Genomic DNA, 14,530 nt, shown 5'->3' on the forward strand with positions numbered 1-14,530 from the left:
TTCAGTTCAATTATGTTGCATTTAGCATGAGTGACTCCATTTCAGCTTGGCTTGGTATGTTGGGGCTCAGTGCATGAACTTAGTTCAAAACAATGGTCTCCACCAAGTCTGTTTAAAAACTCCCCATTTTGGCTGGGTGCTGTGGCTCACACCTGTAATCCCAGCACTTTGGGAGGCTGTGGTGGGCAGATCACGAGGTCAGGAGATGGAGACCATCCTGGCCAATGTGGTGAAATCCCTTCTTCACTAAAAATACAAAAATTAGCTGGGCGTGGTGGCACATGCCTGTAATCCCAGCTACTCAGGAGGCTGAGGCAGGAGAATTGCTTGAACCAGAGAGTCAGATGTTGTGGTGAGCCAAGATCGCACCTGATGACAGGGCGAGATTCCTTCTCAAAAAAAAAAAAAAAACGAAAAAAAACAAAAAAAAACACTTTTTTTAATTTTAATTTTATTTTTGAGACGGAGTCTTGCTCTGTCGCCCAGGCTGGAGTTCATTGGCACGATCTCGGCTCACTGCAAGCTCCACCTCCTGGGTTCAAGTGATTCTCCTGCCTCAGCCTCCCCTGTGGCTGGGACTACAGGCGCCCGCCATCGTGCCCACCTAATTTTTTTCTTTTCTTTTTTTTTTTTTTTTTTTTGAGACAGAGTCTCGCAATTTTTTTATACTTTTAGTAGAGACAGGGTTTTACCGTGGTCTTGATCTCCTGACCTCATGATCCGCCCGCCACGGCCTCCCAAAGTGCTGGGATTACAGGTGTGAGCCACCGTGCCCGGCCAAAACCTACCTTTTTTAAAATCAGGTTCTTACTTCAGTGAGAGTGTGACCAAAACTCAGGGCCTTAGCGCCACTCTCAGTTACCATGATTTTGGGTTTCCAGTCTCATCACATCATTCACAGGTTACTGTGTCCTCATGGTCACATATTTCTTTGAATTTGTGATTCCAGTTAAAAAGAAACTATTTGACATTTGAGAGATGGCTGCATGCAAACATTTATAGCTTTTGAGAGAATACAGTGCACCAGGGAGACTACGAAGTGAAAAATACCAAGAGTTTGGAGTATGCATTTGGGCCAGGGATCACATGAAACAAACCAACTAAAGTTAAATAGATCAAAGAATGAGCTAAATAAAGGGTTTACTACTGATTTTGATCAAGTAGTCTGTTTATTAATTCCAGACAACCGAATCTCTGTAATATCCAAAGTATTCCTTTATGTGCAACTACAAGTATCACCAACTGCACAGATACTTCTCTGTTTGTCCAGTAAGTAATCTAGAGTAATTCTATACTTAGCACAATGTTCACAACAGAATTTAAAGTCTGTTGTGTAGCCTTTACAGTAGAATCTGCTACAGAGCCTATTATGGGGGTTAAATTACTAATCATTGCGTTATTTACTCTAAACCATGAAAAAAGAAATCTAACAATTGATACCCATCCAGAAGAGTGAAGGCCTTCTGGCAATGCCCTTTATACTGAAAAATTTCTATTTAACCTATGAAGTAAGTAGGTTAAGAGCAGTGGGCCAATGTTCCTTTTCTGATATTATAAGGAAAAAAATGTCCCATTAATATTTCTCACCCACATTGGCCCTTCATCTTTCATCTATCAAGGCATAAGTTTGTCCATGTATAAAGTTGGCTGCAAAATCCTCTGCATAGATAGTATACTCCATGAGGGGACAAAAGACTGCTTTTTTATTTCTATTGTTTGTAGGGCCATAAGCAGGAAAAAACAGAGCTAAGAGTCTCATGACAGCAGAGAAGTTTTGATTCATAATCTTGAGAAAATGCTATGTTAAGAAAGTCATCTGCTTCTGAGGACAAATTTATCTGGTTAGCTTTACCTAAAGGTCTCTGATGTATATAAAATTCTGGCAGGGCTCAGTGGCTCACGCCTGTAATCCCAGCACTTTGGGAAGCCGAGGTGGGTGGATCATGAGGTCAGGAGATCGAGACCATCCTGGCCAACATGGTGAAACTCCTCTCTACTAAAAATACAAAAATTAGCTGGGCATGGTGGTGCGTGCCTGTAATCCCAGCTACCCAGGAGGCTGAGGCAGGAGAATCACTTGAACCAGGGAGATCACTCCATTGCACTCCAGCCTGGTGACAAAGCGAGACTCTATCTCAAAAATAAATAAATTAATTGATTAAGTTAAATAAAATTCCAAGAATCTGGAGAGGACCTTCTGAAATGTAAGAATATAAACCTAGGGGTTCAAGGTCCCAAAGTTCTGCTGCAGTGTGGATAAAAAGGAGATATTCAGTATGTTGGTTATAGATTATAATGGGATTATTGTCCTTCAGTTGGTGGACCATTAAATGCTTTCTTTACCTGGCAAAAGTATGCCTTGGCATAATGCATTAAAGCCTTGCTGCATTGAGCCACATCAGAATTTAGTAACAGAAAATACATGCAGTTCTATTATTAAGTGAATAGACCTACCAATGAGTATTTCTTAAGGGTCAACTGATGTTGTCCACACTAAGTGGATCTGATTATCATCAATCTGCAATACATTGGACCAAGGTAATCCAGTCAATTCAGTTATCCTTGCTTAATGATGTAGGATCTGTAATAATTCATTTTACAGTTTTACAACTTTTCCAGTGAAATAAGTACCTCTATCATTGAAGGTTTTATCAAGAAATGTCCAATGAAAAAACATATTTTCTAATAACATTTTAGTTACTGTTGTAACATCAGCCTTCTTGCATGGGAAAGTTTTTATACAACCAGAAAACATGCATTGAAAATGACAATTGAATAAAACCTGTATACAAATGTTTAAATGACCCATCAGGTTTCAAAAATATACATGAAGTTTTAATTGTCTTCCCAGAATTATAGGTTTGATAAACCAAACAATGGTTATAAACTATGTTAGCAATTTAAAACAATCACCATACATACATGACACACACACACATATTTAATTTAGTTAATTTTGATTATTTTTTCTCCTCCATGAGTCATGAAATGCAGAGCTTCTAATAATAAAAGCCTTAAAGACTCAGGAAAAACCAGGTAGCTGTCTAGCTTCTCCACAAGTTCATGTTTAACAGTGGATTCATGTCCTTTTAAATACCAGGTTTGTTTCTCCAATTTAGATGCATAGCACTAATAACTGATGGCATATCATAGGGAATTTGACTTGAACCACAGAGTTCATTCAAATTGCATATCTAAACAATCTCAGTACTGGCCTGTTTAGTATGAAAATCTGGCAAAGCATTTTCTTGGTATTCAATTAATTTTTGTCTCGCTTTGATTAGGAGTTTTATAAGTCGTTCCCTTCATCAGAGTTCTGAGGGTTGTTACTCAGTCCAAATGATACAATCCTAAAGTTATCTAAAACCTGTATGCAACGTGTCTGGGTTCTTACCACTCTTTTCAACCTCCTTAAAGACATAACACTCTAATATTTTGTGTGCTTGTGAAGTTTTTAGAAACTGCATCAGAATTAAGTCAGTAACTATAGATACGACTTTAAATGGTCATACTTAAATATACAGTGGCTGGGCGCAGTGGGAGCCCAGCACTTTGGGAGGCTGAGGTGGGTGGATCATTTGAGGTCAGGAGTTCAAAACCAGCCTGGCCAACATGGTGAAACCCCATCTCTACTAAAAGTACAAAAATTAGCCAGGCATGGTGATAGGCGCCTGTGGTCCCAGCTACTTGGGAGGGTGAGGCAGGAGAATCACTTGAGCTCTGGAGGCAGAGGCTGCAGTGAGCCGAGATCGCACCACTGTACTCCAGCCTGGGAGACACAGAGAGACTCAAAACAAACAAACAAATAAACAAAAAAGATACAGTTGTCAGGGAAATTTGGTTATATCTGTGGCCTACAGTAATTTATCAAAATAACCATAATTATAACTGATAGCGTACACTCAGATATATTAGAACTTTAGAAATTCCACATAATTTTGGAACAAACATTAATAACATATTTATTAAAATATAACTTGAGGCCTGGCATGTTGGCTCACTCCTGTAATCCCAACACTTTGGGAGGCTGAGGCGGGTGGATCACGAAGTCAGGGGTTTGACACCAGCATGGCCAACATGGTGAAACTCCATCTCTATTAAAAATACAAAAATTAGCCAGGTGTGGTGGCACACACCTGCAGTCCCAGCTACTCGGGAGGCTGAGGCAGAAGAATCGTTTGAACTGAGCAGGTGGAGGAGATTGCAGTGAGCTGAGATCGGGCCACTGCACTCCAGCCTGGGCAATAGAGCAAGACTCCATCTCAAAACAAAAACAAACAAACAAACAAATAAATATATACAAATATGTATACACATATACACATATATCTGTATATACATATATACACATATACATATATATGTTTATATATATATAACTTGAAGAAAGTTAAACATCATTATTCATTTGACAATAATTTCCATGTAGTTTAACATATTTATAATCCCATTTACCTCTTTTTTGGATGCTGTGGGGTCCCTCTGTAACATCCTAAAGTTGAATAAAAGAAAAGACAATTTTGGAGCTCAAATTTGATGTTGGGAAGCCTGTCAAATATGTCAAAGGTTTAAAACATTTGACTAACATAGGATCAAAGGTCATCACAAAATAACAGTCATTCATGTAGCCAAAGGAATAATTAAAAGAATTTAGGGCTGAGCATGGTAACTTATGACTGTAATCCCAGCATTTTGGGAGGCTGAATAAGGAAATCTGGCTGCCCTGGTTTGAGCCCAAGAGTTCAAGACCAGCCTGACAAAACCCCATCAGTAAAATATATATATATATATAGTACTATATATATATATATTTTACTATATATATATATTTTACTATATATATATTTTACTATCTATATAAATGTATAATATTATATAATATATATGAACATAATGTATATATAAATATATAAATATTACTCTATATATATGGGTGTATATATATATGTGTACGTGTGTGTATTTTTATATATATATAAATTAGCCGGGCACGGCAGTGTGTGTCTGTGGTCCCAGTTACAGAAAAGGCTGAGGTGAGAGAATCGTTTGAGCCTGGGAGGTCAAGGCTGCAGTGAGACATGATTGTGCCACTGTACTCCAGCCTAGGTGACAGAGCAAGATCATGTCTCAAAAAATGTTCTCAAAAAACAAAAGACTTTACTCTTTGATAGAAGAGACTCATTTTTCCAATAAACGGACTTGAGAAAAACAGCGTGAAATAAAATCTGTCTTTTCTCTACTCTCTTTTTCATTTACTCAAAAGGTGAAGAAAAATATTTGCTTTCTCTTATTAATAATACATATGAATACAATTTTCTTCATAAATCAAATTTTACTTTTATATTAGTTTATCAATACTAAAGCTATTTTTAAATAAGAACTTATAAATAAATCTATCAAGTCTGTCATCTTTTGCCCACACTAGATTTCCATACATTTTTATAATTTCTTGTAATTAAATTTCTTGAACTTTTTATATTTTAGTTTTATCTGCATCCTTTTTGTGCTTTTAATTTGAAACAACTTTTAGTAATTTTAAACTGTTACCAGATGATCCAGAACCCAAAAGAGGGTTCTTGGATCTCATGCAAGAAAGAATTAGAGGCAAATCCATAGAGTAAATTGAAAGCAAGTTTATTAGGAAAGTAAAGGAATAAAGAATGGCTATTCCATAGGCAGAGCAGTGGCATGGGCCTCTGGTTGCCCATTTTATAATAATTTCTTATTTATATGCTAAACAAGGGGTGGATTATTCATGAGTTTCCTGGGAAAGTAGTGGGCAATTCCTGGAGCTGAAGGTTCCTCCTGTTTTTAGACCATATAGGGTAACCTCCTGATGTTGCCATGGCATTTGTAAACTGTCATGGTGCTGGTGCGAGTGTCTCTTAGCATGCTAATGCATTATAATTATCATATAATGAGCAGTGAGGATAACTGGGGTTACTCTCATCACCGTCTTGGTTTTGGTGGGATTTGGCCAGCTTCTTTAACACATCCTATTTTATCAGCAAGGTCTTTGTGACCTCTGTGTCATGCAGACCTCCTGTCTCATGCTGTGACTTAGAATGCCTAACCTCCTTAGAATCCAGCTGAATAGGTCTCAGCCTTAAAAACCAAGTCTGTGATGCCTCCTTTGTTTTTCCCATGGATATCCAGGCTGTTAGAGCTTAAACAGCCACTTTTAATTAAGCTTTTAACCATAGTGCTCTTTAAAAAAATCGTTTTAATTTTTTTTTTTTTTTTGAGACAGAGTTTCTCTCTTGTTGCCCAGGCTGGAGTCCAGTGGTATGATCTAGGCTCACTGCAACCTTTGCCTCCTGGGTTCAAGCGATTCTCCTGCCTCAGCCTCCCAAGTAGGTGGGATTACAGGCATATGTGACCACACCCAGCTAATTTTGTATTTTTAGTAGAGATGGGGTTTCTCCATGTTGGTCAGGCTGGTCTCGAACTCCCAACCTCAGGTGATTTGCCTGCCTTGGCCTCCCAAAGTGCTGGCAAAGTGCTTCCAAAGTGCTTGCATAGGAAAGAGCCACCACGTCTGTAGCAGGATGAGCCGCAGACAAAACCTCTCAGACACCGAGTTGTAGAAGGAAGGGCTTTATTCAGCTTGGAGCATCGGCAAGCTACTGCCTTAAAATCCAAGCTCCCTGAGTGCACAATTTCTGTCCCTTTTAAGGGCTCACAACACTAAAGATTTCACATGAAAGGGTCGTGATTGATTTGAGCAAGCAAGGGGTACGTGACAGGGGCTGCATGCACCGGTGGTCAGGGAGGAACAGAACAGGGCAGGGAGTTTCACAATGTTCTTCTATACAATGTAAGGAATCTATGAATAACATTGGCTTCTAAATCATAAGTTGATTTTTGACTACTGTGTTTCGGACCCAGGCAGGCCCAGGCCTGGTTTCGGACCTGGCGCCAGGCTGCCTGTCTTTGGTTTTACTTCCTTGTTCTTTTTACTGAATATGAAACAATATAAAACAATGCAAGAGGGTCTTTCTCTCATCTCACTCCCAGCCCATTTAAAATCCTTTATCACCCAACTTTAGCTAGGCCAAATGGCCAATATTTCTGTGCTCAGTGAAAGGAAAATTCAAGATCATTGGTGGAGGGGAACAGAATCAAAAATGATAAAGGTCATGCAGATGTCAAACTAGGAAGTGGTCACTCAAACAAGAAAGGAGTCATTCTCTAAGCTGGGAATCAAACCCAGGCCCACCAATATAAAACAGCAAAGCCTTCACTGCTAAGCTACAGCACTAGGTGGTTTCTATTGTTCTTCCCAGAAGGAGTCTAGAGTAGCAAATTTTGAGCTTTTAAAGGCTCTTCACTGCTCAAGAAAACTTTTAGACTAAACTTTAACATGAACCCCTGAATTCCTGTTCCCTGGAAGGAGGAGACCAAGAGAAAGTACTGCCATGTGGTTACAAGGTCAAGTTCCCAAGGACATAACTGACCAGTTTGCTGGGCTGTCTTAACAGTGGGCTTATGGGGCCCCAAGCTCATGTTCTATCCTAAGGTACCCATCTTTCTGACAGAAAGATACAGAAAGACATAATCATAGCACAAAGTACAACAGATCAGCTACAGCTTAACTAGCCTCACAAATCCTTCTTCTGATTAATCAAAACTTTACAGACGAGATAAACAGTGATGCTTACCATTCATTCAACCAGTTTGCACAGAGAGATAAAGGAAAGGGAAGGGAGAAAAGCATTGCCTTTGGTCGGGTGGGGAAGGCAAGAAGCTCAGGGGGGCCAGAGAAAGACTCACTCACTGCAGCAACACTGAATCAAAAGTTCAGGCAGCCACTTGTCAGTGTTGAAAATATCTTTTCCAACAGTTCTATCAGCTCTCAAGTTTCTCCCTTTTGGGGAGGTAAAAGCTCACCACATTCCACAATCCTGTACATGCCTAATCCTGTCACCCACAACCATCAGCAGAGAGTGCAAGGCAGATTAATCTAAAGAAAATAGCAGTTAAGGGCCCATAGTGTCAAACCCATTCTTAGCCAAGAGGGACTTTACTGAAAGGGTGTCCTCTAACCCCCTAAATAGTAGGAAGGACTTTAACCTCCCTAAGTTGGGCTTCAAACCCAAGGCTGGTCAAGCATCCTTGCCTTTTTTTAAGAGGCCTTGAACACTCTGTGTCTTAGGAGAGATTCTAACTCCCCTAAATTGGGCTTCTAACCCAATCCTATCCTTTACCTTGGTAAATGCACCTCACAAAGTCAGCCAATCAGTGGTACAGTCTACTTTCTTTGGATCAGGGGTCTCCTCATTATCATCCCTTTGTGGTTCACCAGAAAAATGTTACCAGAAACGGGTCCTAATCTAGACCCTAAAAGAGGGTTCTTGCATCTTGCACAAGAAAGAATTTGAGGTAAATCCATAGAGTAAAATAAAATCAAGTTTATCAGGAAAGTAAAGGAATAAAAAATGGCTACTCCATAGGCAGAAGAGCAGCATGGGCCACTGGTAGCCCATTTTTATGGTTAGTTCTTCATTACATGCTAAACAGGGGGTGGAAAGTGTCCCAGGAAAGGGGTGGGCAATTCCTGGAGCTAAGGAGTCTTCCCCTTTTTAGACCATATATGGTAACTCACTGATATTGCCATGGCATTTGTGAACTATCATGGTGCTGGTGGACATGTCTCTTAGCATGCTAATGTATTATATCTAGCATATGAGCAGTAAGGAGGACCAGAGGTCACTCTCATTGCTATCTTGGTTTTGGTGGGATTTGACCAGCTTCTTTACCATATGCAGTTTTATCAGCAAGGTTTTTATTACCTGTATCTCATGCAGATCTGTTTCATCCTGTGACTTAGAATGCCTAACCACCCTTGGAATGTAGCCCAGAAGATCTCAGCCATATTTTACCCAGCCGTTATATGAGATAAAGTTGTTCTGGTTCAAACACATCTGACAAAACTGAAAATTTTTTTTAAACAAACACATATTTTAATGCCTTTATAACTTTCCTCATCAAAAGCATATCTTGTTTGTTTGCAAACTATGCAGAATTGTTTGTCTTACACATTGCAGATGTACTTACATTTATAATTAACTTTTAGTAATTCTCATTTTTAGCAAAATCCCTAGAAAGTAATTTTGAATAGTTTTGTATCTGTATTTGTTTATAAAAATTATTTTATAATTGTTTAAAGAGATGTGTCCTCAATGTTCCTTTTACTAGCAGATCTAAATATACTCAGCTTTTCTAAATCACATAAAAATAAAATGCCAAAGCATATAAACTTAAGGTGATATTTAATAATTAATGTTTTAGTATTTTAATGTACAAATGACTCCGATTTTATAAACATTATTAAATTAACATTACATGTCTTTAAGATCTTAAATTATTGAAAAGGATTTTGAAACTATGACCTGGGTACATTCCCTAATGTCTTTCTCAGTCATCCTGGTGAAAGAAGAGAAAGGCCAGGGTGTGGTGACTCAAGACCTGTAATCCCAGCACTTTGGGAGGCTGAGGCAGGTGGGTTGCCTGAGCTCAGGAGTTCGTGACCAGCCTGGGCAACATTGTAAAACTCCATCTCTATTAAAACACAAAAAATCAGCTGGGCGTGGCAGTGGGTGCCTGTAGTCCCAGTTACTTGGGAGGCTGAGGCAAGAGAACTGCTTGAACCCGGGAGGTGGAGGTTGCAGTGAGCCGAGATCACACCACTGCACTGCAGCCTGGGCGACAGTACGAGACTGTGTCTCAAAAAAAAAAAAAGAAAAAAGAAAAAAAAGGGCCAGGTGCAGTGGCTCATGCCTGTAATCCCAGCACTTCGGGAGGCCAAGGTGGGTGGATCATGAGGTCAGGAGATCGAGACCATCCTGGCTAACACGGTGAAACCCCATCTCTACTAAAATAAAAAAATTAGCTGGGTGTGGTGGCAGGTTCCTGTGGTCCCAGCTACTCGGGAGGCTGAGGCAGGAGAACGGTGTGAACCCAGAAGGCGGAGCTTGCAGTGAGCTGAGATTGCACCACTGCACTCCAGGCTGGGCGAGAGCGAGACTCCATCTCAAAAAAATAAATAAAGAAAGAAAAGAAAGGAACCAATTAAGCAGATATTTAGAACAAAGTCCTCAGAAAAATTCCTTTTATAACAAGAGAGTTGTCTGAAAGATCAGGCTGCAAAACAGATAAGTAAGTAAGGTCCAACATAAAAAAAAAAAATGCCTTCTGTGTAATCAGCAAGTGTCACATATATATGGTGGGCCTCAGTGAACACACATTCCTTTCCTTTTGAGGACATACTTAGATAAGGGACCTTGCACAGACAGGGGGCTTGCTTGGAACATGCCTGTAGTTGCACAGATAAGAGGAACCAAGCACATCCACAATGGAAAATTCTGTCCCTTAACATATCCACAGTTAAGGAAAATTAAAGAGCATGGAGTAACTTAGACTAAGAGCTCATGTGCACACTAGAAGGACAGGGTGAAGCTGTCAGGAATTCATGCCTTATGCAAATAAAATACATACTTCTAACCGGTTTTTTGCACCTTATGTAAATAAAACATCCTGCCCCACTATCTTGTCCATAAAAGTCTTTGTATTCGGCTGGGTGCAGTGGCTCACACCTGTAATCCCAGCACTTTGAGAGGCCAAGGTGGGCGGATCACAAGGTCAGGGGTTCAAGACCAACCTGGCCAACATAGTGAAACCCCATCTCTACTAAAAATACAAAAATTAGCCGGGCATGGTGGTGCATACCTGTAGTCCCAGCTAGTTGGCAGGCAGAGGTAGAAGAATCCCTTGAATCCAGGAGACAGAGGTTATGGTGAGCCGAGATTGCACCACTGCACTCTGGCCTGGGCAACAGATCAAGACTCCATCACAGACACACACACACACACACACACACACACACACACACGTACACACAAAAGCCTTTGTATTCAACTGTGAAATGGCAACCCTCTTTCGGGCCCCCTCTCCATGGCAGAGAGCTTTCTTCTTTTGCTTATTAAACTTTTGCTCCCATCTCACCCTTGGTGTCTGTGCTTCTTAATTTTCCTAGTCATGAGACAAAGAACTTCCGGTGATACCTCAGACAATGAGGCCATTTCACTGGGTCTCAAGTAGCCTTTGGCACACAAAATGGCTATGAAGGACAGGGCCTGATTGAGTCCTAAATTGAAATAACAGGTATGAAGTTCAGCACAGGAGAGGGATACCACATTTTGCAGAACTGTCAGGTGGCAAACTAGGCGAGAAAAGGGGTCATATTGCAGTTGATGCTCCCTTCAGCTGCTGATCTAGGCAATGAGTGCTTGTCCCCAGGCCTCACCATGGCCACCTATCCAGACCCCTGAATCCACAGACTCAAAACCAAAATTGTAAAACAACAGTCACATCAAGCAAGTATCAAATTATATCTAACTGATAATTTTGAAGCCAGTTCTATTTACCAGGAATTTTAAAATGTGTTTTATTTACAAAATATTGTCACATACACATAGCACAGATAGACACATGGTAATAAAGACACACAGACAGAAGCAGATTTTACAGCTTTCATTTAAAAAATCTCATTTGCTGATTTTTAAATACTTTTAATTTCCCTATTCAACCTATCAATATTCCAATTTCCTGCTTCTTTGCCCTAAATGATTGTTAGCTAGGCAACTAATTTGCATGTCTAAAGGGACAACTCTTAGGTGAAACAAGAACATTTATATTTTTAAAGCAAAAAGCTAACACTTCAGGGAAAAATATCGGTTTTGTATTTGCTTTTTTTCCCAATCCTTGCAATATGTGAAAGGCAAAAATATTGTATCATTAACTCAAACCAAGAAAAGTATGGTGTAAGTAAAAGTTTAGTTAAGAAAAAATAGAAAGCACCTTAAACAAAGGTATCATGTGTGAGTTTTAAAATAACAAGTTTCTAATGTACACAAGCAGACACCTTACAAATGGAGATTTTCTTAACAGATGTAAATTTCTTTTACAAAATGTTTTCAAAACAACCAGTTAAATTCCAAGAAGAGGTGTTTTAGTTTAATACGTGGACTTTTTAACTTAGCTCCTCTTTCCTAACTAAAATCACCGAGTTCAGGGTGGAGCCCATTAAAGAATAGGGCAAAGAAAGCATTCTCTTATGGCTGGAGTCAGGAAGGATGAAGGATAAACCTGAAAAAGATGTGATCCTATTTTAGCTGAGGGTCTACCTTTTTTTTTTTTTTTGAGACAGAGGGTGGCCGGAGTACTGTGGCATGATCTCGACTCACTGCAACTTCCACTACCCAGGTTCCAGTGATTCTCTTTCCTCAGCCTCCCAAGTAGCTGGGACTACTGATGTGCACCACCACACCCAGCTAATTTCTGTATTTTTAGTAGAGATGGGGTTTCATCATGTTGGCCAGGATGGTCTCGCTCTTTTGACCTCATGATTTGCCCACCTCAGCCTCCTAAAGTCCTGGGATTACAGGCATGAGCCACTGTGCCCAGCTGGGCCTACCTTTTATAAACACTTTATCTAGGATAACTTTGTTCTCACCTTCAGGAAGGGCATAGTTTAAAAGTGTAGCATCATTAATTGTCTTAACCAGTGATTCACTTAAGCCTTTTCCTTTGCCTCTTATTGTCTTTTTAAAAAACAATAAAATATTGAAATCTTTTTATAAGCTTGTGCACATCAACAGTCATTCCTAGATAAGACTAATTAGAAAAACCTCATTTTCAAATACAACTCTTAAAATGCAGTATTGTTTATTTGGAACATTCCATTGTAATTTCAAATTACCTTTAGTATGTTTTTGCCATTTCTTTAAGAATTTGCTGTTTCTGGGGTCTAATACTTATACATGTAAATGTAGCCATAGCTAGGAGGTGGATTATTCAGTTCTTAAGAAATTAAGAATCCCATTTTTACCTTGAATCTTGGCTTTGGCACTGTTCTTCTTGATCAATTTAGCAAACAATTTTTCCCTGCTTACGGTCATAAAAAAAAGAAACAAAAGCACTAGAACACAAAAAAAATTCTGTGAATTTCCAAAAGCCAAAGTTTACACCCCCTGTAATATTGTCATTTACTATTGGATGATGTCTGACCTAGTCAGACAAAAGGGACCTCTAACTGGATTCCATCCAGTTAATTATCAGATCCAATGGGATACTGAACCCAGTTATATTTCTGTTATAAATTTCTAACCAAGTTTGGATTAGAAATTTGCTCAAACAAACTTGGAGAGCTCAAAACACAAATCCATAATGCTTTGTGTAAGAGTTAAAGAAAGAGAAAAGAAACACAAAATGCGGCTCAACAGTTAAAGACAGATTTATTTTTGAGAAAATATAAATGAGGGGCTTCTGGCCAGTTTTGGTCAGGAACACTTTCTCTTACAGACTGAGTATATATTGGTTTTAGGGTGAGGGTGCTTATCACAAGCTTGGAATGTTTCTGTGTGAGGGAGAAGTTTTATGGAGGGATTGAAATGTCTCTGGGTGGAGGGGAGGTTATCTTGGGGATAACATCTTTCTGGCCAGAGGGGGGTTATCGCAAGGCTGGCATCTTCCTCACTGGAGGGAGGTTATCTTGGGGCTAGCATGTCTCTGGTCATTGAGGAGTTTGGAATGTTTCTGTTTGGAGATGTTATTTGTGGTTTATGGTTGTGTTGACCTTAGCCATTAGGCTTATGCCCTCTGGATTTAGACAGTTTTTGATCAAGGTGAACTTTAGAATGAGGGGCTTGTCCAAGACGGCAATGCTCCTACTCTGTCAATCCAGACACCATAGTTATAACAAAGATGAGGGGTAGCATGTTCTTTCTGGCTACTTCTTGCTGATGAGGGGACAAAGAGTTTTCTGGTCTCACGTTGACTATAGAGCAATGCCGTCTGTAGGTGTTTTTGCATAGTTGTCTGTGGAATGGCCATGATCCTGTCGTCTCTACTAAAAATACAAAAACAAAATTAGCAGGGAGTGGTGGTGGGCACCTGTAGTCCCAGGTACTCAGGAGGCTGAGGTGAGAGAATGGCGTGAACCTGGGAGGCAGAGCTTGCAGTGAGCAGAGATTGTGCCACTGCACTTCAACCTGGGTAACAGAGCGAGACTCTGTCTCTCCGTTGGTAGAGAGACAAAGATATGTGTTGGTGCCACACAAAAAGTACAGGCCTTGTCAAGTATACAGGCAGAGATATGGAAAGAGAATAGGTGAACTAAAGATGGGGTGTTTTTCCTTTCCTGTGGTTCATTACTGCAGATGGACAAAGAGGAGGACAGGGAGACACCTATTATAGTAGAAATATAAGAAGAGTTATTTTTTACACACTTAATGTGATCAGATGTTGCACCATCGATATTAAGCCATGGAAAAAGGTGGGCACAAGGGACAGCACAAGTTAGGCCAGAGGTATTGGTTAAGGCAGAGGCCATAAAATGAGCCAGATGGAGAAATGCTCCATATGCATCAAGTGATATTTGGTAGTTAACTTGGTTAGTTTGATGGTCAGGGGGTGTTTAAAAATGATAGTATGGTTGCACTGGTTAGGTGTTAAGGATCCTACAGGGAGA

The sequence above is a fragment of the Pongo pygmaeus genome, chromosome 8 (assembly GCF_028885625.2).
Source record: "Pongo pygmaeus isolate AG05252 chromosome 8, NHGRI_mPonPyg2-v2.0_pri, whole genome shotgun sequence".
Lineage (NCBI taxonomy): Eukaryota > Metazoa > Chordata > Mammalia > Primates > Hominidae > Pongo > Pongo pygmaeus.